Genomic DNA, 24,712 nt, shown 5'->3' on the forward strand with positions numbered 1-24,712 from the left:
AAGTTGCAGTCAGGATGTTGTCTGTGACTTCCCTAGTGGTACAGTGGATAAGAATCCACCTGCCAATGCAGGGGACGTGAGTTCAATCCCTGGTCCAGGAAGATTTCACAGCGTAGAATACGTGCATGCTCAGTCACTTCAGTCGTGTCCAACTCTCTGTGACCCCATGGACTATGACCAGCCAGCTTCCTCTGTCCATGGGATTCTCCAGGCAAGAGTACTGGAGTGGGTTGCCATTGCCTTCTCCACTGCAACGTAGAGTAACTAAGCCTGTATGCCTCAACTACTACTGAAGCCCACACACCCTAGAGCCTGTGCTCTGCATAAGAGAAGCCACCGCGAAGAGAAGCCTTTGCATTACAACTGGAAATGAGCCCTCCCTTGCTGCAACTAGGGAAAGCCCATGCGCAGCAGTGAAGACCCAGCAGAACAACAACAGAAGATGTCCTGTGGACTGCAGTCACTTGACTAGGGCTGGAGGATCTGATATCGGGGTGGCTCACTGCCCTGTTGCTAGTTGGTGCTGGTTGGTGAGAGGCCTCAGTTTTCCATGCGTGGACCTCTTTACAGCATTAGTGTCCTAATGACACGGTGGCTGGCTTCCCCAAGAATGAGTAATCCAATAGGGAGAGAGCCAGGCAGAAACTGTCCTTGCGATGATCTAGCCACAGGAACTACAGAGAATCACTTCTCCCACATCATTTTAACTGGAAACGGGTTTTAAGGATGGCCCATGTTCAAGAGAAATATTATTAGGTGTCATCATTTGAAGGGAGGCATATCAAAGAATTTGTGGACACATTTTAAAGCCACCCCAACTGTTTGATTACAGAAAAACCAACTAAGTGTCCAGTTCAGTCTCAAATATAGTTCAATCAATTTCATTATTTAAGTGGTTCCTTTAAGTAGCGTAAGTCTTTTTTGGATAAAAATGTGTCCTATTTCATAATGTTTTCCAAGGAGGTCCTGACATCTCTGACGATAACATCCATTTGTATGAAGGGTGGGGAGGGTAACAGATACATCCTTGTGGACTCATGAGTAAGGGGTATTCCCTGGCTTCATTCTGGACCTAGTGTGTGCACTGGCAGGGTTCTCGCATGATGCCCCTTGCTGGCCTGATCACTGGGGAACCTGCTGGCCTGTGATGCTGAAGCCTGGATCTCACGAATTCATGGCCCATTTTTGGCTTCAGGCAAATCTCCCAGGGAGGAACAGCCTCTCCCCTTTAGAGACTGCTTCTCCTTGGCTCTTGCTATCGAGTCACTTCACCTGACCACAGCAGGCCCTATGGCTGTTAGTTCAGCATCCATGCTTCAAAGGAACAGGAAACGCTTGGGATGGTCAGCTGCTCTGTATGCCTGTGTACACTGTAGAAAATTTGCCATTGGCCCAAATGGCCGTGCGAAGTTCAGGATGAGGTGTGAGGGGCCTTGGCAGCTGTCTCCAGAGGGGAGCAAAAGCAGAGATCTTTTGCCCTGAGTGCTCCTCTCAACCTGGAGGTAACTTATTGTGGTATGCAGAGTTAGGACACCTATAGATATTCACCCTAGTACTCAGACCCTGTGAATATGTTACCTTCCAGGGTAAAAGGGACTTTGTAGATATGACTAAGTTAAGGCCTTGAGAGAGGAGATTATCCTGGATTATCTCGTGGATCCAACCTAGTGACTTTCCAATCTGAGGTCGGAGTCACAGGGAGTGACTCTGGAATGGCTAAAGTTACGATTACTCTGTGACTGGAGTAATAGTTAAAGAGATACAAGATGGTTGGTTTTGAAGATGGAGTAAGGGAATTACGAGCCAAAGGATGGAAACAGATTCTCTCTCTGTAGTCTCCAGAAGAGAACACAGCCTTGCTGTCACCATAATCTGAGCCCTAAGACCCATGTTGGATTTCTGACCTACAATACCATAAGACAATAGATTTGTGTTTTTTGAAGCCATTGTTTGCAGTAATTTGAAAGAGTCACCAAGAGAAAATGAATACTCTCATATCCTTCTTTGGTCTAGAAGGAGTCAGGTCCAGTGACTGGCTGCTTTATTCTCCTTTATCTCTTTGTCTCTGAACCTGAGATCTAGAGGGAAAGACTCTTACTCTCTGTGTGGCGTGTCCTTGTCCACCACAGAGCAGAATTTATTACTTTCCATTTTCATTCAGACGACAGAGTTGAAAGTACAGTACAGTAAACACCCACAGACTCCTCAGCTAGATTCGCCCGTTGTTACTTTCCCTTTCTGATTTTTTATGTACGTGTTTTTTCTTGTTTAACCACATGTGGGTAACTTGAATTCATCTTGACCTTTCATCCTTACTTCTTCAACGTCTCCTAAGAATAAGAAAATCCACCGGTTAACTACAATTCCTTTCTCACACCTAATAGAAATAGTGATTTCATGACACCATCTAATACAAATCACAAGACAAATTTCCCCAACTGTCCCCAAAATATTTTAGAGCTACTTTATATATTTATATATATATATATAAACTATTTATATATTTTAACTTTGTATTTTAACTCTCCCTCCTCAGTCAGCATCTCATCAAATTATGTGCTTTGCAATTGGTTTTCTTTAGTCTCTTTAATCTGTCAAAGCTCACCCTTCTTATTTTAAAACAATGACCTTCTGATAAGTCCAGACTAGTTCTTTTGCAGAATATTCTATATTCTCAATTTGGTTGATTTTTTTCTTATAATGTCTTTGATTTGTTTTTCCAACTACTACTTTCCCCACCCCTCTCCCCTCCCTGAGAGGCACACTGTATAGAGGTTTGATTATATTCAGATAAATGTTTTTAGAAAGAACATTAGTAATGTTGGGTAGGTTACATTGCTTTACATTAGGCACTAATTTCAGGGTGTCCCGTTTTAAGTGTGCTCAGTCACGTCCGACTCTGCGCACCTATGGACTGTGACCCACCATTGCTAGTGATGCTAAATTTGGTCACTTGGTTAAGACGATGACCCCCTCTCCCAGTCTCACCATTGAAAGTTTATAAATAATCTACAAACAACCTGTTCCCAACAACTTTTCATCTCATAGTTTGAATATCTGTTGTGGTCCTTGCCTGAATCATTTATTACACTGGGGCCTGCAAAAATGGTGTTCAAAATATTATATTCTGCATTTATTAGCTGGCATTCTTTTGTAAATAGAGCTTTCCTTTAAGAGAACTTGTTTTAATGAATCTCTCAGTGGACAATTGGATAGTGGTTTGCTTTCAGCTTTGTTTAAAGTAGTTGGAGAGCTCTTGTTTTTTAAAAGGATGTGTTAACTCAAGTTAACTAATATCTCAATAGCATCCTCAGTGTTTCCAGTTGTTTCCTTGCTTGGCTCCCAGGGGCTTTTTAAAATCCAAGCAATTCACCATGGTAGGATTTGAGGTAAGGTGGGTGAGAGGTTCACCAGTCTGTGGTAAAAGGGAAGAAAAACTTCTAGATGGGAATCAAGAACCAGCATGGTATTTCGACTGCAGCAGTTCACAGGAAGATCAGTTTGTGGAAGTTAAGGATCTAAAAATTATTACCCATAGAACTGGCTACAGACTCTGGGACCCTTTGGAAAATGTTTGCCTGCCCCAGTCTGAAGGCCTATTCTATGGTACCAGACAATCTGAGCAAAGTCTTCTATATTTGGTTGATGACAAATAAAGGAATTTTGAGAATGGCTTTCAAAACAGTAGCTTGGATTTCAAGCCTATTGTCTTGCTGTACACTCCTGTTTTAAATTTTGGAAGCTGAATATTTATTCCTTTTTTTCCCATCACTTTGGTAACTCTGAAGAGTGCCACATTCTCTATCCCCAAGGCCAACTGCTTCCCCAGGCAGGCAGAGGAGAAAAAAAAAATCACGTAAGTTATTTTCAAAATATGACCCCAGTTACACAAATATTATGGATTTGTGGGATTTTATGGGTTTGGATGGAAGACAACTGTTTTTTCAAAAAGGCTGGGAATAAGTTTGGTGATTATAAATATATTTTTAATAGAATTAGTATATTACATAGCATTTTATAGTATTAATATTTCAGATTATGATTCCTTATGAAATAATTTTTATTATTTTATCATTAAGCTATGATGTACATGTGCGGTCATTCTAAAAAGAATGAATAATTTGGTCTTTTTTTGCTCTCAAATGATTTAAAGCAGTCTTTCTGATTTCTTTTGTCAAAGGCCTATAGTACTGAATCACATCAGTCATATTAAATTAGTAAGTTATTTTAAATGAATCCATTATTTATGATATAGAATAGTATAGTGTACCTGCTCTGGGGTCAGACTAAATAGTCCCAAGTCCTAGCTCCTATGCTAACTAGTGGTGTGATTGTGGGCATATTACTTCTCCCTAAGTTTCCTTGTCTGTAAAGCAGGAATGTTAATAACAGTACCTGTCTTATGGTTGGATGTGCTCAGTCGTGTCCAACTGTTTTCGACCCCATGGATTGTAGCCCGCCAGGCTCCTCTGTCCATGGGGATTCTCCAGGCAAGAATACTGGAGTGGGTTGCCATGCCCTCCTCCAGGGGATCTTCTTGACCGAGGGATCCAACCCAGGTCTCCTGCACTGCAGGTGGAATCTTTACCATCTGAGCCACCATAATTTGCTGAGAAACATAATACATCACACCCCACTCCCAATATTTTTTTTTTTTACCAGTGTGATGAATGTTTTATTAAAAATACAATAATTTCTTTTACCAAGTCAGGCTAAACCTCCAAGGAGTCTATTAAATAAATGAGAAAAATACAGTTAAGTTTTTCTCTGGTTGGATAGAAGGGTTAAATGAGATCATGGCTCATGATAAATAATTAGCTGGTTCTGTTGTTGCTGTTATTATTCTTCTTATTATTCACTAAGAAAAGAGAGATGATATTAAGTCACCATCTGACTAACTCTCTTAAGAATTTCTTCAAATACGTGTCCAACTTTCCTGATAAACTAATTGTCTGAAAGGGGCCAGTGTTAGAATTAACAGAGTTGAATTTCTCTGAGCCTTACATGGAAAAACTAGAATTAACTTGATTCTTATCCTAGAATAAAAGAAGTAAACATGTCTTAAGCTGTGGACATTAGGCCAGGAAAGAGCTTCAGTTTCATGGAATTATACTGGAGCTTCTCTATGCTACCTCTTTTCTTAACAGAATTTGCATTACTGCACATTGAAAGTCAGTATTTCTACCTGAACCCCCCCATAGAAATACAGTATTCAGAATTGCTATGCTTAGAATTCTGAGTTAGAAATAAACAGGTTATGTGTATGCCTAAAGAGACAAATGTATAGATTCAGTTCCTAACTTGGGATAGTCCAAATGTTATACAAGGGATTGACTTTATTATTCAAATTGTTCTTTATTTAAAATAATCCAGCAAGTCACATTAAACAATATTTATCTTTTCTCCTGTGAACTCATAAAGCATTCACAATTGTTCCTAGTTCAGGTGTAGGTCTAGTGTATCTCCCACTTAAGACTAGATAAATGGCCTCACAAAAGCCAGAAGCCACAATCCAAGAAGTATGTTTCCTGTGTTCTTCCACCCCCCCACCCCCTCACCCCAACCCTGCTTTCTGATGGCACACCACAGTCGTTCTGTGAAGCTGGCATTTTCATTGTGTTGCACCTAAATAGATTTTTAAGGAAAGAAGCAGTGAAGGATGGAGGGAGTCACCATCACAGTGTCCATACTAATTCCTAGAATCCTTTCAAGATTTAGGGTCAGCAACAATTCAGTAAAGAAGGGGCCCATTAGGTAAATTTGGCTCTGAAAATGCTCATTGAAAGTCCTCCTCTGCAATTCAGTTCTGTTCCCTCTTCCTTTCTTTAGTCAGCAGGGTCCCATGGTGACTGGTTCTGAACGCAGTCATCCCCTTCAGCGGTTACCTAGCACCATGGCAACCGGGACGTCAGCAAAGCAGGAAAGACCCTGCACAAAACAGCTCCTACCAGACTTGCTCTCTGCCTCTTAACTCAGCCCTGCCTGAGGCCTAGGGATGGGGCTAAAGACATCTGAACATGCACACTCAAGAAACCTACATATTTCTGTGGTTGTGCCTGTGAGCATAGATATATGGGCATATGGTAAACTGTGTAATGAGAATTTCCTCTCCACCCCCAAAACATGGAGCATGTTTAAAGGGTGTGGATGGATGGTGGGATGGGGGTGGGAAGGTAGACATTTGATGATATGTAAAAATTATATTTGTGTTTATAAATAACAGTAAGTTGACATTAGAGGAAGTTGGAGTCCTACTTACATATGGCCAGGTGTATATTTAGACACAGAACCTCAGGGAAATATTTTTTAAATGGTTTTATTTACTCGAGAGTGAAATAGACAAATGAGCGCTGAGGGGGTATAATGCTGTCCGTGGTGCTGAACACTTGATTTTTGTCAGATATGCCAAGGTGGCTCCGGAGGGAACTTAGGGAACACCTTGCCAATTTAAAGTACAGACAACAAGGAAGAAAGGTAGGGCCTGGGGAGAAAGCATCCTTTCCTTCCCTTCCAAGCAATTCTGCATGTCCAGGATAAAATGTTCAGATGAGAAATAAAAAAGAAAGTGGAGAAGGCTAGAGGTTTGGATGGTTGAATCTTCCCCTTTTCATATGGAGATTTTTGGTTAGAGCCAATCAGGTCGGAGATTTCTGCCTCTGAGCTCCTGAAAGGAAAAGTGAGGGGGAAGGGAGAGAGAAGCTGGCCACATTCTCCTCGTGAGCCACATGATCCATTTCCCATGTGACACATTCCAGAGCCCAGGAAAGGAGAAGGGAGGGGCACCAGGAGAGTGGGGCTGGGGGCGGGAAGATGGTTTAACAGTCAACCCTGCACGGCGTCATCTTGTCTTCCTACCAGGAAGCAGGCTGTGAGCCAAGGGGAAGGCAGAGGACAGATATGACTGTGTTTCCAAGCTTCTGTGGTGGTTTATGGCATCCTCCAAACTCCTCTGCAAGGGCTGATCCTGACCAAGACGACCCAAGGAGACCGTCTCTGAAATCAAGTCCAGATGAAGGTATGTGCTAGAGACCCCGCGGTTTCGTGGCTGAAATTTGGCTCAGAGGATATGATACCTTCTGTTTCCCAGGCCATTCAGAGATTTTGTCTTGGCTTACATGCTGGTTAGGGGCTTTTGATTTGTCACAGGTCCAGAAAAGATGCCTAGGTAGTTCTGTAAAATGCATAATTCACCACAGTAACTGCCTATTGAAGAAAAATGAGATGGACATTGTATACAGTGATAATGAATAAAACAAAGCACTCCCTGCTGAAACAGATTTTTTTTTCTTTGAATCCTGGAAAGAGGGAAAAAATAATATTACTGACACTAGCCAGATTTCATATGTCACTACAATCAAATCCTGCTTCATGCTTTTCAGCTGCTTATTCTGTGTCCATGTTCACAAAGGTAATTGGCTGTGGCTGAGGGAGCTTGAGTGGGCTAGCATGCTGTTTCTTTGTGCTGTGTGATCATCTTCCTTCTCATGTCCCTGATACCAGGAGTGCTTGTGATTGTTCTCAGCTTTCTGTTAGGGATGGTAGGCTGTCCACCAAATCTCGTATCTTTCAGAATAGCTACCAAGAAGGCTCCCAGGAAGTTCTCAAAGGAATCTTCCAGAGTTATAGGCTAAAAGAATCTGCCATGCACTCAAATCTTGATCCTTTTGGTTATTTCTACCCAGCACAAAGAGAGGAACTAGCAAATTTACATTTTATTTTGTCTTTATTTAACAAATACTTATAAAGTTCTTGCTATGTGTAAGGCATCATTCTAAGCACACTCAGTTATTTAATCTGTATAATAACCTTCTGTGGGAGTTATTATTAGTACCCACATTTTGGAGATGAAGAAACTAAGGCACAGAGAAGTTCAGGAACTTTCCCAAGGTCACACAGCTATCAAATAGGAGAAATGGGGTTTAGACTGAAAAAACTTGACATCAGAGTCCATGCTGTTAATCACTGAACTATGTTGCTTCCCTGCTTCCATTATTTTAAATGATGTCAACAGTTGATTTGGCTACAAATTGTGTTCAGCTGACACTACTAGAACATTTAATTGGCTTGCCTGGCTAAAACAGATCCCCAGTGTAGTCTGTATTTAATTTTGAATTATCCCACTAGTCACATTCTGTACCCCCAAATAACTCAGTAAGTAATTGCCTGTTCTTCTCTTCCCTTGTGCTGTATAGATATGTGGTAGTAAAACACTGTGTTGCTATGGTGACCAAATGATATCTAAAAGGAAAAAAGAAATCTAAAATTACATCATGGTTGATTTTTTTTTTTTTTTTAATCAAACCCAGAAACGTTCTTCCATCCTCAGGACCTAGTAACAAGCCCAGCCTAACCATATTATCTTTAACAGTACTTACCTGGTTTTCAAAATAAAATAAATAAATTAAAAACTTATAAAATTATAAACATAAACTATGTTTTATCAAACTGACTAGAGTTATTGCTTTAAAATAACATTATCATACTTTAAAATAGGGAATAGACCTCTCTTTTACAAATTATCTTAGGTTTTATGGGAAAAAGAGGGATTTTTTAAATTTCTGGTTTACTTCCTCTTGGTCTGTGTCATTTCCCTTCTGGCCCCTGACAAGAAAAGATGACATCTCATTCTTATATGCTGTGGGAAAACTTACAGAAGTTACTGGGTGGGTCAAAGATACAGAGAGAAAGAAAAGGGGGGAAGGAATTCAAAATTTCTGAAATTCCTTACGGTATAAGGTGTTTCCCTTCAGGCTTTCACTGAAAAACGCTTTGAGAGGAGGGTGTCTCCCTGACACCTTGAATTTTATTGAACTTTAGTTCTTAGATTAAGCCTTTGATCCTTGCTGAAATCTACATTTCCCTGGAACAAGTACACTTAAGACTATCATAGTCATCTGAAGTCAGCTTCTGGACAGAAGGGACCCACTTCTTCCATCTCTGGATTTCTAGCACTTAGCACCTAGCTTGTTTATAGTATCATCTCAATATGCACTTGTGAATGAAGAATGGGAAGACTGAAGACTCTGACAGCATTCTGGGGTCCCATATCTATTTTGTTTTGCATGCTTTTATGGGGAAGGGTATTAAGGAGTTTAAAGTGTAGTAGGAGAGAACTTGGCAACAGTTAAAGTTATGTCTGAAATTTACATATGCTAGTCAGACCAACCTTGGAGCAGACTAGAGTTCAAGAAAGATCCATAAATTTTTTTCCTGGTGATTACCAAGCCCCCTGACATTTTATTTATATTTAGAATGTAGTTCTCCTGATACTTGTATTTGCATCTAGGTGGAGGCACCCTGAACAGTCTCATTTTCCTCTGATGTTTTTTTGGCCTGGCATCATTGAGATAGTTCACCTTGGGCCAAGAGAGAATGCCTTGAGAAGATCAGTTCCTGCCCCAGGCCGTCCTGTCCTAACCAACCATCCCTCCCATTCCCTAGGACATTGCACCAAGATCCCATCCCACTGGACTACAGGACTCCTCCCTAGAGAACCATGGGATCTTCAGAGTCAGAATGGATTGAGCCAGATTGCCGTTTCCATACTGTGGTGACTAGGAGCTGAGTACAAGAGATTGTCTCGGAGTATCTTTAAAGGTTGCTTGGGATTTGAGTTTAAGTTATCAGGTTAATAACTAGGCTTAAAATAGTTACCCCTCCTGATAGCATAAACAAATATAACCCGTTCTATTCTTTTTCCCGGCTTTGCTAGTGGCTCAGTGGCAAAGAATCTGCCTTCCAATGCAGAAGCCACAAGTTCAATCCCTGGGTTGGGGAGACCCCTGAAGAAGGAACTGCAACCCAAGCCAGTATTCTTGCCTGGGAAATCCCATGGACAGAGGAGCCTGGCAGGCTACCGTCCATTGGGTCGCAAAAGAGTCAGACATGACTTAGGATTAAACTACAATTCTTTTTCCATCTGATTAAGGATCGTTAAGAACATGAAGAGTGGGGTTTGTGGATAAGGTGTGTGTCCTTTAATCCTGTCTACTCATCCTCCCAGCCTTCAGTGTGGCCTGGAGTGAATGAGTTGTGGAAGAGAAACAGCCCTGCTGGAAACACTGTGCAGCTGGGCCGGTGCTGCTTGCCCACTGCACGCTTGCTGGCCTCCTCAGATGAGCAGGGCTGTGCACACAAGAGCCTTGGATCTAGAAGCCTCTCTGGGTTTCCACTCATCCCTCTCAAATCTAAAAGGGGACAGTCCTCTCAACCAGCTGAACAGGAGAGAAAGTGGAGAGGCTCCCCTGGAGGAGAGACCTTGCTAAGAACACTTTCAGCTTGGAGGCTGGAGATGAAAGAAGAAATACGAAGAGGAATAGTGAGGGTGCGTGAAGCTTGTGAAAGTGACACCTGGGTCCTGCCTTTCCCTCACAGTAACTTCCGGCTGTTAGTCTGCCCTGCCCACCAGATTATCAGATCCTTTCCTAGGATGTGTATGTGGGGAGGTAGAAGGAATAGAGACAAGGATCAGTGTATGGGTGCAATTTCTCCTCTGAGTCCAGACAAACAGTGGGTTGAGATGAGAGGACAGTTTAAAAACCAAAAGGGCAGTCACCATCATGAATATATTTCCCTGTTTGTAGCATCATTTTTCCTGGGCCCAACTTGGAAAGCGCTCATCTCTCAGAGCCTGTCATTCAGTATATTTCCAAGGCACTGAATGACTGTCATGTTTAATCTTGATGGAAGCTCTCTGATATGCGTTACTAGACCCAATTTCTGATCAGGAAGCTGAAGCTCAGGATAACTAATTTGCCCAAAGCCACACACAGCAAATAAAGCCAGCATCTGAATCCAGGTCTTTCTGGTTCCACTATGTCCCAGAGGAAAATTCTTTCCTCTAGAGTAATAATAAATACAATTCTAGAAAATTTGGAAAATATAAAGACATATAAAAGAATAATGAAAATAAAAATCAGTTGTGGTCTGGCCACCTAGAAACAACTTATTTTTAATTTTTGGTGTTTTTCTTCTCAGTCTTTTTCAGTGCATATAGTGATAACAAAAGTAAACATTTGTTAAGCTCTGGCTTTGTTCTGGACATTGTTCTTAGCTCCTTTTTGTGTCATTTTTTTCTCACAATAAATCAATAAAGTGCAGAGACTGTTACTGTTCTAATTTCACTGGTCAAGACAATAAGCACGTAGATGTTAAGTAACTTACACAAGTCACAGGTGATTTGAAACCCAGGCAGGTTGGCTTGAGAACAAGGTTTCTCAGCCTCAGCACCATTGGCATCTTGGATCAGACAGTTCTGTGTTGGGAATGCAGCATTTGTCCTCTTTACTGTAGTATGTTTAGCAGCATCCCTGGCCTCTACCTACGAGATATCAACACTTTCCTCCCTGAGTTGTGAAAATCAAGAGCATCCCAGTATTGCCAAATGTCCCCTGGGAGGCAAAATGACCTCTGGACCACTAGTCTAAGAGCCTGTGCTTTGAACCATGTATGGTGGTTGAGATAACATAGCCTCTTCATATTTTAAATGTGTTTCGAGTATTTTCTTCTACATGTCAAGAAAGAAATACACCTTTGAATTTGGATACAGGCTATGAAACCCGCCTGGGATGTCAGTGGCTTTAAAGAGCATAGGTAGGAAATTAGTTACTTCCAGAAAAATGCTCATTAGTGGACTTTCGTCACAGGTTTATTTTATCCCACCATTTCCCAGTGTGGAGAATGTGTTTCTCTCATTACTTTTTCCATGGTTCTGTGCACCTTTAGCCTTCAGGAATTGGGATTTCAAGCATACACTTATGGTATAGCAGGGCAATGCTTATCAACCAGTGTCAAAATACGTCCCAAACAAAGGGTGTCTGTTGCAAATAATTTCTAGCTCAATAAAATACCAAAGTTTGCTGGTTATTCATTTTTTAAAAAAACTTATTATAATAAATTTAAGGATGTCCACATAATTTTTTTTTTTTTCTACCTGACTACATGACTTCTTGGCTTGAAGACTGTGGTCTGAGTGCCAAGTGCTGCACGTAATTCTGGATGTGTCTGTAGGAGTGCATCACATGTATGGACTCAATGTCACACCTGCCTCCGAAGAGGAAGTTGAAAATTGCTGGTATTGGTGATTTCGGTCAGTCATTGTTTATATGCAGAGAGGGTTAAAATAAGCACTGAGAAGTGATAGCAGTAGCATTTTAACTGATAAAATGTCTAAAAATATATGGCACTAAGATATGTTATTAACCATGTGAAACACATGCAAATACGTGTTCAACCATATTTTTAATCACATCTGACCACAAACGTAGTTGCATAATTTGTCCATGAAAAATACATGTGCTGCACATTCAAATCTAGCTTCTCCATGAGCTTGAGGGTAGCTTTCTTGGAAAACCATGATTGAGGACAGTGGTGCAAAATTTACCCAGAGTGTTGATGTGAACTTGATGTGAGACAGCATGTAAATGCTTCTGAAAGAGAAGTTTTTGGTAACTCACTATTCAGTGCTTATACTCAGTTCTTAATGAATCCTTCACCTGCTTTTCAAAAGGCTGTAGATCGCATCCACTGTTCAGCTCTTTGCTTTGAGTGTCATGAATCTGGTCTTTGCCTCCCCACATCTCTCCTATTTCAGTCTCATGACTAAAGATGTTGGTACTGAAATCAGAGATTGGAAATGAAATTGAACATTTCTCTCCCAAACTTGAATTCAACGAGCACACAGCAGCTGTTCAAAAAATGTTTGTTGTAATAAGCTGAGTTTACTAAAGTGCAAATTCCTTGGCCAAATTATTTTCTTCAAAACTTGAAAGATCCCATTCTAGGAAGAGAGGTGGAAAAATTGGTAGAGGACAGTCAGGGTTTCTAGCAAATATTTCTCCTCCCCAAGAAGTCTGGTGTTACCCAGGATGGGAAGCAAACACAGGTGGCAGGTTTTCTTAGACCAGACCACTTCTGGTGAGGAATCTTCTCTAGGAGATTGTTGGCACATCCAGGGTAACTACTGGAGAAGGCAATGGCACCCCACTCCAGTACTCTTGCCTGGAAAATCCCATGGACGGAGGAGCCTGATAGGCTGCAGTCCATGGGGTTGCTAAGAGTCGGACACGACTGAGCGACTTCACTTTCACTTTTCACTTTCGTGCATTGGAGAAGGAAATGGCAACCCACTCCAGTGTTCTTGCCTGGAGGATCCCAGGGACGGGGGAGCCCGGTGGGCTGCCATCTATGGGGTCGCACAGAGTTGGACACGACTGAAGCGACTTAGCAGCAGCAGCAGCAGGGTAACTACTGAGGAGGGCTAGGCTGACCCCTCAGTACAATTCATCTCTCCTTTGGAGACCGAGACTAGTGACCTTGGACTGGACCCCAGCATCCCTTAACAGATTCCCTTTCCTCCCATCAGAGTGCACTTTCAGGAGGCGCTCTCCACCAGCTGAGAGTGGTGGCTTATAAGTTAAATGAATGCGTGTTGCTCGTTATGATGTCTGCCTGTCAGTTTTAGTTCATACAGCGAACATGACCTTAGAAATTATCTGGACCAACTCATTTTTGTTGCAGACATGGAAACAGAGATTCAGGGAGATTAATTTACTTGAGGTCCGTACACTGATATAAAAATAAGACCTGGGTCTCTTAATTTGCTGTTCAGTGCTTATAATCAGAATTATAGCTTGGGTTTCTCGGCCTACAGTCTAACATTAAAGGTGAAGTAGAAAGTACTACGTTCTTTAAGATTTGGAGGGTTTCTGATATCCTAGATACTGGTAGGGTAGTGGAAGGTGATAGAATGGCTGGTATGAGTTTCATTGTTCACACTCGGTTTTATAACAAATTGGTATTGAATGTTTCTGTTGCTGCTGTCACAAACGAACACAAACTTGGCCAACACAATTGCAGCCATTGATTATGTAACAGTTCTGCAGATCAGAAGTCTGGGTGGGCTTGGCCGGTTTCTCCGCTTAGAGTCTCACAGAGTTTCAAGGTGTTGACAAGACAGCACTCTTTGTAGAGGCTCCAGGGCTGATTCCCCTTCCAAGCTCCTATCTGTGGTTGGTAGAATCCCGTGCCTTATCCTTGTAGGACTAAGGGCACGTTTCCTTGATGGCTGTCAGTTGGGGGCCACCCGTAGCTCCCCAAGGCTTCCCCCTGGTTCTTGCATGTGGGTCCCTCCACCTCAGAGCCAGAGCAGCATATCAGTTCCTTCTCACTCTTAGAATCTGTCTCTGGCTTCTATTGTAGCTCTCTGCTATCAGCCGAGAAAGTTCTATCTCTGAAAGGGCTCATTAGTTTGGGCCCCCCTGGCTAATTCAAGATCATCTTCCCATTTTAAATTGCATAACCTTGATTGTATATGTAGAGTCCCTTTGCTATTTAGTGTAACATTCACAGAGGTGGAAGTATGGACGTCTGGGTGGGGGGGGGGGTGGCATTCTGCCTGCTATACACGTCGTCTGAGTGTGTGCTAAGTCTCATCAGTCGTTTCCAACTCTGTGTGACCCTGTGGACTGTACATGTTAGTTCCTTTAAATAATGGCAAGGCTCCATCCTACCAGGACAATGGGAAAGTTGGTGCCAAACATTAGTAGGATTCTCATCCTCTTTCTAGGACTCGGGGCTCTTACACACTACAAAAAGATAGGGTGGCCCCTCTAGGCTTGGATCCCCTCTGATTATAGCAGAGATGTATTTATGGCCTGAACTGGTGTGTGTGCTTGAAGGCTGGTGAAGCTGCTGGATCAGTATAGCCCCCTGCCCTACCCCTGACCTGGAGCAGTGGCCTCTTTTCCAGCTGGGGAACTCCATTCCTTGAACCCACCTCCCTACCTGCAAACCTCCATCACCATCTGTCCCTTACCTGGAGCACAGTGAGGAAGTGAGGCAAGGGTCCCAGGCCTGCCTTTTCTTTTTAATTGCTTTATTTACATGCCATAAAATTCATTTGTTTTAAGGGTACAATTCAGTGATTTTTGTTAACATTTACAGAGTTGTACAACCATCACATAATCCAATTTCACCTTTTCATCATCCTCAAAAGATCCCTTGTGCCCATCCAGGACTCCCCTTTGCAGGACTCCAGGGGGCACAGCCACACTCCTGTTTCAGAGGTCCTAGTTTCTCCCTCCTCCCCTGTACAGAACTGCAGAAATTCCACCCCCTCCCCCGCCAACCAGAGAACCCAGCATCCAGAAAACAAAAGCCAAGGAAACAGGCTTGTCTCAGGCCTGGTGAGAAACTCTCCTCTAAGACAAGAGAGTGCTTAGCCCTGGGTTCATTCTCAGCAGAGGACAGGAAAAAAGTCCAAGCAAGGAGCACAGTGCGTGCACATCAGTATCTCAATGACTTAACCTCTCTCTATACCAGGCAGTGAGGTCTTCCGGTTGCACTTCCCAGTGGGCAGCCACTGGGAGCAGTGACCTTCAGAGGGGTGTCAGACCTCTCTCCTCCCTGATTCCTTACCTCTCTTTGCTTGTAGAGTACCTGATGGGCACATACTGGGGAGTAGGGAGGGAGAACGGGGAGCCCCTCTGTGGTACCAGAGTGAAAGGAGGTACCCAGAAGTACTCTGCCCCTCCAGGCCCCGCTTACTCCTTTCTGTCTTCCCTGCCCCCATGTGATGGGGCAAAGAATTCTGAGTCACCTTAAGAACAACAGCCTGTCACAAGAGCAGTCCTAAGGCTAGGCCCCAAGGAGCCTGAAACATTGTTCCGGATCTGAAAGGAAGCTGGGGATCCAGTGGTGACTGGATTTCCTTGGCCTGTGTACTGTCTGCAGCAGGAGTCCTGGCGAGTCTACTGCAGAGGACCCTGGCCTCTGTCCCTGCTTCTCCTGCCTCCATGACTTCCCCAGTCTCGAAGCCCAAGAAAGGGGCCTCCTGCCAAGCTCTTACAATAGCTCTTTTCTTTCATACAACTTTTAACAACTTACTGTCTTTTTGGGGGGTTGTGCTAGGTTTTCGTTGCTGTCTTTCTCTAGTCTTGGAGAGTAGGGGCTACTCTCTGGTTGGGGTGCGCGGGCTTCTCGTTGCAGTGGTTTCTCTTGTTGGGGAACACGGGCTTTAGGGAGTGCGGGCTTCAATAGATTTAGTGCGTGGGCTCAGTAGTTATGGTGCACGAGCTTAGCTACCTCGAGGCATGTGAGATCTTCCCGTGCACGCGTGGTAAGTCGCTGCAGTCATGTCCGACTCTTGGCAATCCTATGGACTATAATCTGCCAGGCTCCTCTGTCCATGGGATTCTTCAGGCAAGGATACTGGAGTGTGTTGCTGTGCCCTCCTCCAGGGGATCTCCCCGACCCAGGGATCGAACCTGAGTCTCTTATGTCTCCTGCATTGGCAGATGGATTCTTAACCACTAGACCACCAGGGAAGCCCACAACTTACTGTCTTTATTTGTGCTTATTTCTTACTCTTCTCTCTACCCCTCCACAACTAGGCTATGACCTTCATGAGGGTAGGGACGCAGTTTTGTTTGCCATTGTATATCCAGTTCTTAGTACATTCTGGCGCATTGTATGATCTTACAATATGTTTATGGAACGATGAATGAATTAATAAAAATGGGCAAAGAATCTGAAGAGACATTTCTCTAAACTTATATGTCCAGGTGCCACCTGGATAGCTCTGCTTGAATATCCAATAGGAATTTAATTCAGCCAAAATAGAATTGCTGATTTCCAGTTCCCCAAACTTTTTCTTTCTGCGTCTCAGATCCTAAACTTAAGAATCATCTCCATCCCCTACCCCGTCACACATCAGCAAATCTTGGTGGCTCTTTCTCCAATATGTTTTCATTATCCATCTACTTTTTTCCACTTACACTGCTACTGCCCTGGTCATCATGTACCTAGGTAATTGTAAGAGCCTCTTAACTGTTCTCTCCTCTTCTACTCTGAACTACCCACACAGCAACTAAAGTTGGATTTTTAAAACACAAATCCAGTAATACTCATATTCGTCCATTGCTTAAAGCCTGCAGTGGATTTCACTGCAATAAGAATAACACCTGTGCCCTACAGTGCTATATGTGACCTAATCCCTGCCCATTTTCTTTCTTGAGCTATGTGAAGCACATAGCTCAGTTGGTAAATCATCTGCCTGCAATGTAGGAGACCTGGGTTCGATTCCTGGGTGGGGAAGATCCCCTGGAGAAGGAAATGGCAACCCACTACAGTATTCTTGTCTGGAGAATCCCACGGACAGAGGAGCCTGACAGGCTACAGTCCATGGGATTGCAAGAGTTGGACATGACTTAGAGACTAAACCACCACCACCACCACCATTTTCTTCCACATTCATATACTCCAGCCTCACAACAAGCTTGTTCTGCCCCAGGACCTTTGGACTCATTCTTCCTTCTGCCTAGAATGTGTTCTGATTTCCACATGGCTGGCTTCCTGTAAATGGGATTTAGCTCTAGTATCATTTCAGAGAATCCTTCTCTGATGACTATCTGAAATAAGATCCTGCATTTAGAGGCAAATAACAGAAAACTAGAGTCCCTTGGACTGCAAGGAGATCCAACCAGTCCATCCTAAAGGAGATCAGTCCTGGGTGTTCATTGGAAGGACTGATTTTGAAGCTGAAACTCCAATATTTTGGCCACCTGACGCAAAGAGCTGACTCATTTGAAAAGACTGATGCCAGGAAAGATTGAAGGCAGGAGGAAAAGAGGACGACAGAGGATGAGATGGTTAGATGGCATCACCGACTTAATGGACATGAGTTTGGGTAAACTCTAGGAGTTGGTAATGGACAGGGAGGCCTGGCGTGCTGCGATTCATGGGGTCGCAAAGAGTCGGACACGACCAAGCTGCTGAACTGAACTGAACAGAAAACTCAAAAGGGCTTAAGACCTCAAGGACTACTTAATAAGTAGTCTGGAGGCAGGTGTTCTGGCAGCTCCGTAATGTCAGAGCACTGTGTGGTATCTTTGAGAGTCTTAGGACGTCCCTTAACCTCATAAGATACCACCAATTGCACTGATATCATTATGTGACAGTTTACAAAGGCAGAAAGTGAGGGATAGCCAGGCTCATAAGAAAGAACACTCCCGACATGCCCTTTTCCTTTTATTAAGAAAGATTTTTTTCGCGAGCCTCCCAGCACCCTACAAGGAGGCTTTCTCTTGTCTCAGTGGCCAGAGGAGATGATGTTGATATGACCACCCCTAGCTACAAGGGTTGGTAGAAGGTGATTATCTTTCCTTGTCAGCCTCTGGAGACAAGGAAGGCAGGGGAGGTGTTGGGAATGGCCACTGGGTGACCAGCCAACCACCCACTTGCCATCCCTTTCCTGCCCATTCTGGACCTTCATTCTGCTTTGTTTTTTCCCATGGCACTAACCATTTATTAATTGTGTACTTTTTCTTATTTAGCTATGTAATATTATTTCTCCCACTAGAGGAGAGCTCTAGTTTACCTCTGTATCTCCAGCAATTAGCCCAATCCTGGCTTCTCCTAGATGATAAAAAATATCAGATAACATGTGATTGAGGACTGCTGTGTATATATCCTGTCATAACAAAGTGGTCATTTCGTAGGGTGAAGTTTATTGCTGTTTGTTTCTTTCGCATTTTATCTGACCACAGACTTTGTGAGAACGGTAGAGAGACAGAAGTGTTATTCAGGCTTCCACATAGATCCGTACTAAGTGGCAGCTGGGGTGGGAAATACTGGATCGTGTCATTTATACATTCCCCCAAAGAGGAGCCGGTACGGCCTAACATTTCCTCCTGCAGCTAGGTCTACAGAGAGTCTGGGGAGGATTGCCCCTGTCATCAACGTAAACCTCCGTGTGGGTGAAGCCTGGGCTCCTTTCTGTTGGACTTCTGTGGGTCATGTATCTCTCCAGTGCCAGCCATACCCACACAAAACTGTCAAGTCGATGGCGTTTATCTTCTTCAGCTTCAACCTTTCAGCCTCCACCCATCCCTTCCCACAATGTGACACCCCACCTTCATTCTCTCCAGATCCTGACTGTTGCTTGTGGCGTTGGCTTTCTGGCATCTCTTCTGTTTTCATTTTCACTAAGATCATAGCTCTCCAAGATAGAAAGGGTCTCAGATATCACCACTGTTATACTGATAATATGTTTTAAAATTTACTCTTTCAGAAGCATTTACATTTTAAGTGGCCCTTTGGTGCTCACTTAGCAGCATGTATACTAAAATGGGACTTTGACCCTAAAAGAAGGTTGCTCTAATGGTGAGAGAAGCAGAGGGCATAGAAGCCCTCCTGATTTCTGGAAATCACACCAAGAATGCTGACTCTGTTTATTTCTAATATTTTCAAATTTATGTGAAAAACAAAAAAAAAAGGTAAAGGTAATGAAAGAAGAATCGTGGTGGTGGTGGTTTAGTTGCTAAGCCATATCTGACTCTTGTAACCCCATGAACTGTAGCCCACCAGGCTCCTCTGTCCATGGGATTTTCCAGGTAAGAATACTGGAGTGGGTTGCCACTTCCTTCTCCAAAAGACGAATATAGTTCCTTAACTCTAGATATCTAGAATTTCTCACCAGCAGTGTCATTATTTTGGGATATTTTGTGATGTTGTGTGTGTGCTTAGTCGCTCAGTCGTATCCGACTCTTTGCAACCCCATGGACTGTAGCCCACCAGGCTCCTCTGTCCCGGGGATTCTCCAAGCAAGAATACTGGAGTGGGTTGCCATGCCCTTCTCCAGGGGATCTTGCCAACCCAGGAATCAAACCCAGGTCTCCTGCATTTGTGATGTTAGAAGAGGCTTTTTTGAAAACTCTTTCCTGTTCAAAAAAAATCATGTTCTCCTTGAAAGCAGAACAAATATTCAAACAAAGAGAAAATGTGCCACATCTGATCTCAGGAAACTGCTTGATCTCAGTTGGGAAATAGATTGAAAAGCTCAGACCTGAAAATATTATGGAGAAATACTTATATATATTATAGAACCAGAAGAAAGAGAGAGGGGCATTAGGGAAAATTTCAAGCTTATAAGTCACAATGCCAGGAGTCTCAGATGGTGGAGAAGAAACTTAATGTTCACTGGAATTATGAGGTTCTTTTGCAATTATTCAGAATTATCTAAAGGAAATAATTTAAGCAGGATAGTGTCTGTATGCTTTTGAGAAAGACACAGTCAATCTAGTTAGATTATCAATACATATTTTGATTCAGGGTATAGGAAAAAGTTTCATCTGGCAAAAAGAAAGTGAAGTCACTCAGTCGTGTCCAACTCTTTGTGACCCTGTGGACTATAGCCTACCAGGATCCTCTGTCCATAGGATTCTCCAGGCAAGAATACTGGAGTGGGTTGTACATTTCCTTCTCCAGGGGATCTTCCCGATCCAGGGATCAAACCCAGGTCTCCCACATTGCAGGCAGATGCTTTACCCTCTGAGCCACCAGGGAAGCCCTCATCTGGCAAATATGTCACACACACACACACACACACACACACACACACACACACACCCCCAACATAAAGAAACTTGGAGAAAGATTATGTTTGTTTATTTGGACCTCAGTGACTTTCCCCTTAAAAGCAGTGTTGTCAATGATGAGGTATTCAGGCCCTTGACAAAAGCCATTCATCCTTAACAATCCTAAATTATATGACCAATGTTAGTAATATGACTCTAGGGTGTGATGTGTGCTGTGGTTACTAAAATTTGCTTGTCATATGGCTTAGAAGACTTTTATGGGCTAACAGTAGTGCTAATATTTTCAGCACTTGCTATGTGTCAGATACCAAGCTAGGTGTGTTTTAGAACTATCGTAGGATAACACTTACTGAGGGTGTCGTACCAGACAGATTGACTTGTAATAACTCATTTAACTCCTGAGCATATACTATCTCATTTAATCCTCATAATAATCAAATGAAATAGGGACTAATTATCCTCATTTTCTGGGCTTCCCAGGTGGCACAGTGGTAAAAATCCACTGGCCAGTGCAGGAAATCCAAGAGATGCAGGTTCAATCCCTGGGTTGGGAAGATCCCCTGGAGTAGGAAATGGCAACCCACTCCAGTATTCTTGCCTGGAAAATTCCATTGACAGAAAACTGGTGGGCTACAGCCCATGGGATCACAAAAACACGACCGAACAGATTCTCATTTTACAGATGAGAACACTGGAATCAAGAGGGTTAGATAACTTGTTTGGGTCACACAACTAGATAACGAGTGACAGAGATAGTGCTCCTACTTCAGTCTGCTTTAAAGCCTATACAGATAACCACTTGGCAATAATCCTATACTGTGAGCTGAAAAAGAAGTGTGTCTCAGCAGGTTATGTTCTAGGTGTGTATGTTTGTCAGATTTAGGTAATAAAAAGATAGGATGGGACATAGTTAGGTTAAAAAATTATGTTATTTATCTGAAATTCATGCTTAACTGGGCTTCCTGTGTTTCATCTGGCAACCCTGTCTGTGTGGCACATTATGAGAAAATGTCTTGTCTCTTTCTGGTTTTCCTGTTCCCCCACCACAGTCATACTGGTAGCTACCTGGGCCTTACGTAGTTCTATAAAGTGCTTAGCTCAGTGTCCACACCAGAGCCATAGCTCAGAGCCAGGAAGCAAGATAGGAACTCAGGAAGCTTCCAAAGAACCTGTGTGACCTCCTTAGCCATTTGTAAATTCAGGGATGTGTGTGAGTTCAGGACTTTTGGATAGGTTGGTCTGTGAACTGCCCTACTGGAAGTGGTGGGCTGGTAACTACTGGCTCTGCAGGGAAAGAGCCTATTTGTGGTGTTTGTCAGTCTCATGGTGCGACTGTTCCTACCTTGGCTGATTCATGATGCCAACATGATGTCATTGAACTTGGAATTGGGAAGGAATGTGCTCTGAGGAGCCCCATGCAAGCTAGTCCCAGCCCATCTCTGTTCCAGTCTTATTTCATATGTAGGCAAATCAATCCTACAAAACAGTGAAGGGTTTAAGGAAAATATCTACCACCATCATATTTCTTAAATTACCACAGTTAAAATTTAAAAGAGAATTTCCTACTTGGGGTGATACTGAATTGTTCAGACTTTTTCTACACTTCAATTCAAGCTGAAGTCTAGAGTTCTGCTTTCATTCTACATTTAAAAGGCAGAAGTCAATCATCTGATAATGAATTTTCAACACTCTCACATTCTTTATTCTGAAGAAAGGCTCTGTTTCCAGACCAGCGTGTCTACTGCACTTTTGATGCTAAGCCTCCCTGCAGTATATAGTGGGAGTGATTTTCCCCCCAAATGTTCACTGTGTCACATATTTCTGAGCTAGCATATTGAACAGATGTATCTGTGGGTTGCAAGAGTCTGTGGGGGAATTTTATATTCGTGTTTGATTGAGAAGTCTGTGTCCAGCCAGTTTGACCCTCCAAATTTAGATCAGCCCATTGTGGCTCCCCTGGGAGACGAAGTGCCAGTGGTGGTTAAAAGCGTGGGCTTTGGAGCAAGGCCGTCTTGGGTGACCACTTTCCAATTGTATGACCTTGGGGAAGAACTTCAGTTTTTTCATTTGAAAAATAGGGCTAATAATATTACCTCTTTCTCTGGAAGGTCTCTGCATATGAAATACCTGACAGATAAAAAGCACACCACAAAAAAAGTACTAACTCTTGGTGGTGTTGATGCTACTATAACTCCTGTCTTCATTGCAGTTAATCTCACTGCTCATTAGCCACAGGCTGTGTGGCTAATTCTACAGAAAATGTTTCCATTCATTTTTTTCCCAACCAAATCATATGTAAATTTAACATAAAATTCTAATTTGCTGTAATCTTCCTGTATTATGGGAATATCTCTGAATCTGTATAATTTCAGGAGGGAAAAATAAATCAGTTATTAGGGTTTCCTGAGTCTGGAAGAAACCTCCCCAGCAATGATATACTTATCTGGGAATAGCCTCTGGCAAACTGTGAAGTTTATCGTCTGTGCCCCTCTGATTCTTTTCTGTGGTCCTCTCATTAGTATCTAATCATTCATATACCCATCAAAATACAGTTTTCCAAAGGTTAAAGTCATGGTTCTCATTCATCATGATTTTCATTCAAGCATAGAAATGAACATAATGTCAAAAATTCATTAACTTATTACTGAAGGAACAGATGAGATAATAAGGTTGCTTCTAAGAGCATTTGAATAAATGGATATTTATAGGGATTGAGGGGGGTGTTCCTATTTTTTTCTTTCTTTAAATAATGTGAGCATAAGATTGCTAGGAGGCACAAAACTGGTTATTGTCCTACAGGGCAATAAATCTATGACCTTTGGGGTTATTTTTTCTACTAAACAAATCTGCATGTTTACATGTAATATCTGGGTGCTAGTCATATTGTAAATAGCAAAATCAAGAACAGATACATTCTTCCAGAGAATTAAATAATCCTTGGGGAATCCCATGTAACAGTGTCCTAGCATGATATTAAAAAATTATGCTATGCTCTCTGTGCCCTATTTTCAAATAATGGATAATTTTTCTTAACATATCTACCCATTTATTTATTCAGTAAACCTTTATTAATATCTATGTGCTGCAGGGATATAGAAGCAAAGACACAGTCCCTGTCCTTAAGAAATTCATAACCCAACAGGGGGAGACAGCACTCAAAATAAAAATTACAATATGAAGTGACAGACATATCATTTTATATATAGACGCAAGCCCGCATCATTACAGAAGTCGCTCACTCCCTAGCTCTATATCATGTCAGCTCATGTCCACCATTTTCCCCACCTGTATATTAAAACACATCTCTTAGAGCCCAACAGATGGATAATTCCTCTGTTAGATAATACATAGATGAAAGTACAGCCACTATGGAGAACAGTGTGGAGATTCCTTTAAAAACTGGAAATAGAACTGCCATACAACCCAGCAATCCCACTGCTGGGCATACACACCAAGGAAACCAGAATTGAAAGAGACATGTGTACCCCAATGTTCATCGCAGCACTGTTCATAATAGCCAGGACATGGAAACAACCTAGATGCCCATCAGCAGATGAATGGAAAAGAAAGCTGTGGTACATATACACAATGGAGTATTACTCAGCCATTAAAAAGAATACATTTGAATCAGTTCTAATGAGGTGGATGAAACTGGAGCCAGTTATATAATCAGAGTGAAGTAAGCCAGAAAGAAAAATACCAATACAGTATACTAACGCATATATTTGGAATTTAGAAAGATGGTAACAATAACCCTGTATACGAGACAGCAAAAGAGACACGGATGTATAGAACAGTCTTTTGGACTCTGTGGGAGAGGGAGAGGGTGGGATGATTTGGGAGAATGGCATTGAAACATGTATAATATCATATATGAAATGAATCGCCAGTCCGGGTTTGATGCACGATACAGGATGCTTGGGGCTGGTGCACTGGGATGACCCAGAGGGATGGTATGGGGAGGGAGGTGGGAGGAGGGTTCAGGATTGGGAACACGTGTACACCTGTGGCGGATTCATGTTGATGTATGGCAAAACCAATACAATATTGTAAAGTAATTAGCCTGTAATTTAAATAAATTTAAATAAAAAAATACATAGATAAAGGTTTATATGAATAGGGACCCTCAGTCTCAACTCAATCCGCTGTGTCATGTGGTAGTCTCAGGGCTGGTTGGGAAGAGACAGGATGAGCTGGAAAGAGGTGAAGACGGCTTTCCTGTTGTTGCTAAAATTCCTGAATATGGATGACCCAGACACAACTAGTAATTACGTAGCCTCTGTATTTCAGAAATACTCCCTTAAAGATATATTTATTTCCAAATTAATGGAGCAGGG

General features: G+C 42.5%; 1 protein-coding gene across 3 annotated transcripts in view; it reads left to right on the forward strand.

Annotated features, from left to right (window-relative positions):
• The window catches only part of GPR19 (G protein-coupled receptor 19), a 35,750-nt gene that overhangs the window by 5,470 nt on the left and 5,568 nt on the right, over positions 1–24,712 (forward strand). For 2 of the 3 annotated variants that reach the window (XM_019961533.2, XM_070790061.1), the window contains exon 3: positions 6,859–7,015. The gene's annotated coding sequence lies outside the window, so the exon portion shown is untranslated. Of the gene's footprint in view, positions 1–5,833; positions 6,059–6,858; positions 7,016–24,712 lie in introns of those variants that run through there. The other variant, XM_070790062.1, reaches the window with a different exon arrangement.

This window comes from Bos indicus, chromosome 5 (assembly GCF_029378745.1).
Source record: "Bos indicus isolate NIAB-ARS_2022 breed Sahiwal x Tharparkar chromosome 5, NIAB-ARS_B.indTharparkar_mat_pri_1.0, whole genome shotgun sequence".
Lineage (NCBI taxonomy): Eukaryota > Metazoa > Chordata > Mammalia > Artiodactyla > Bovidae > Bos > Bos indicus.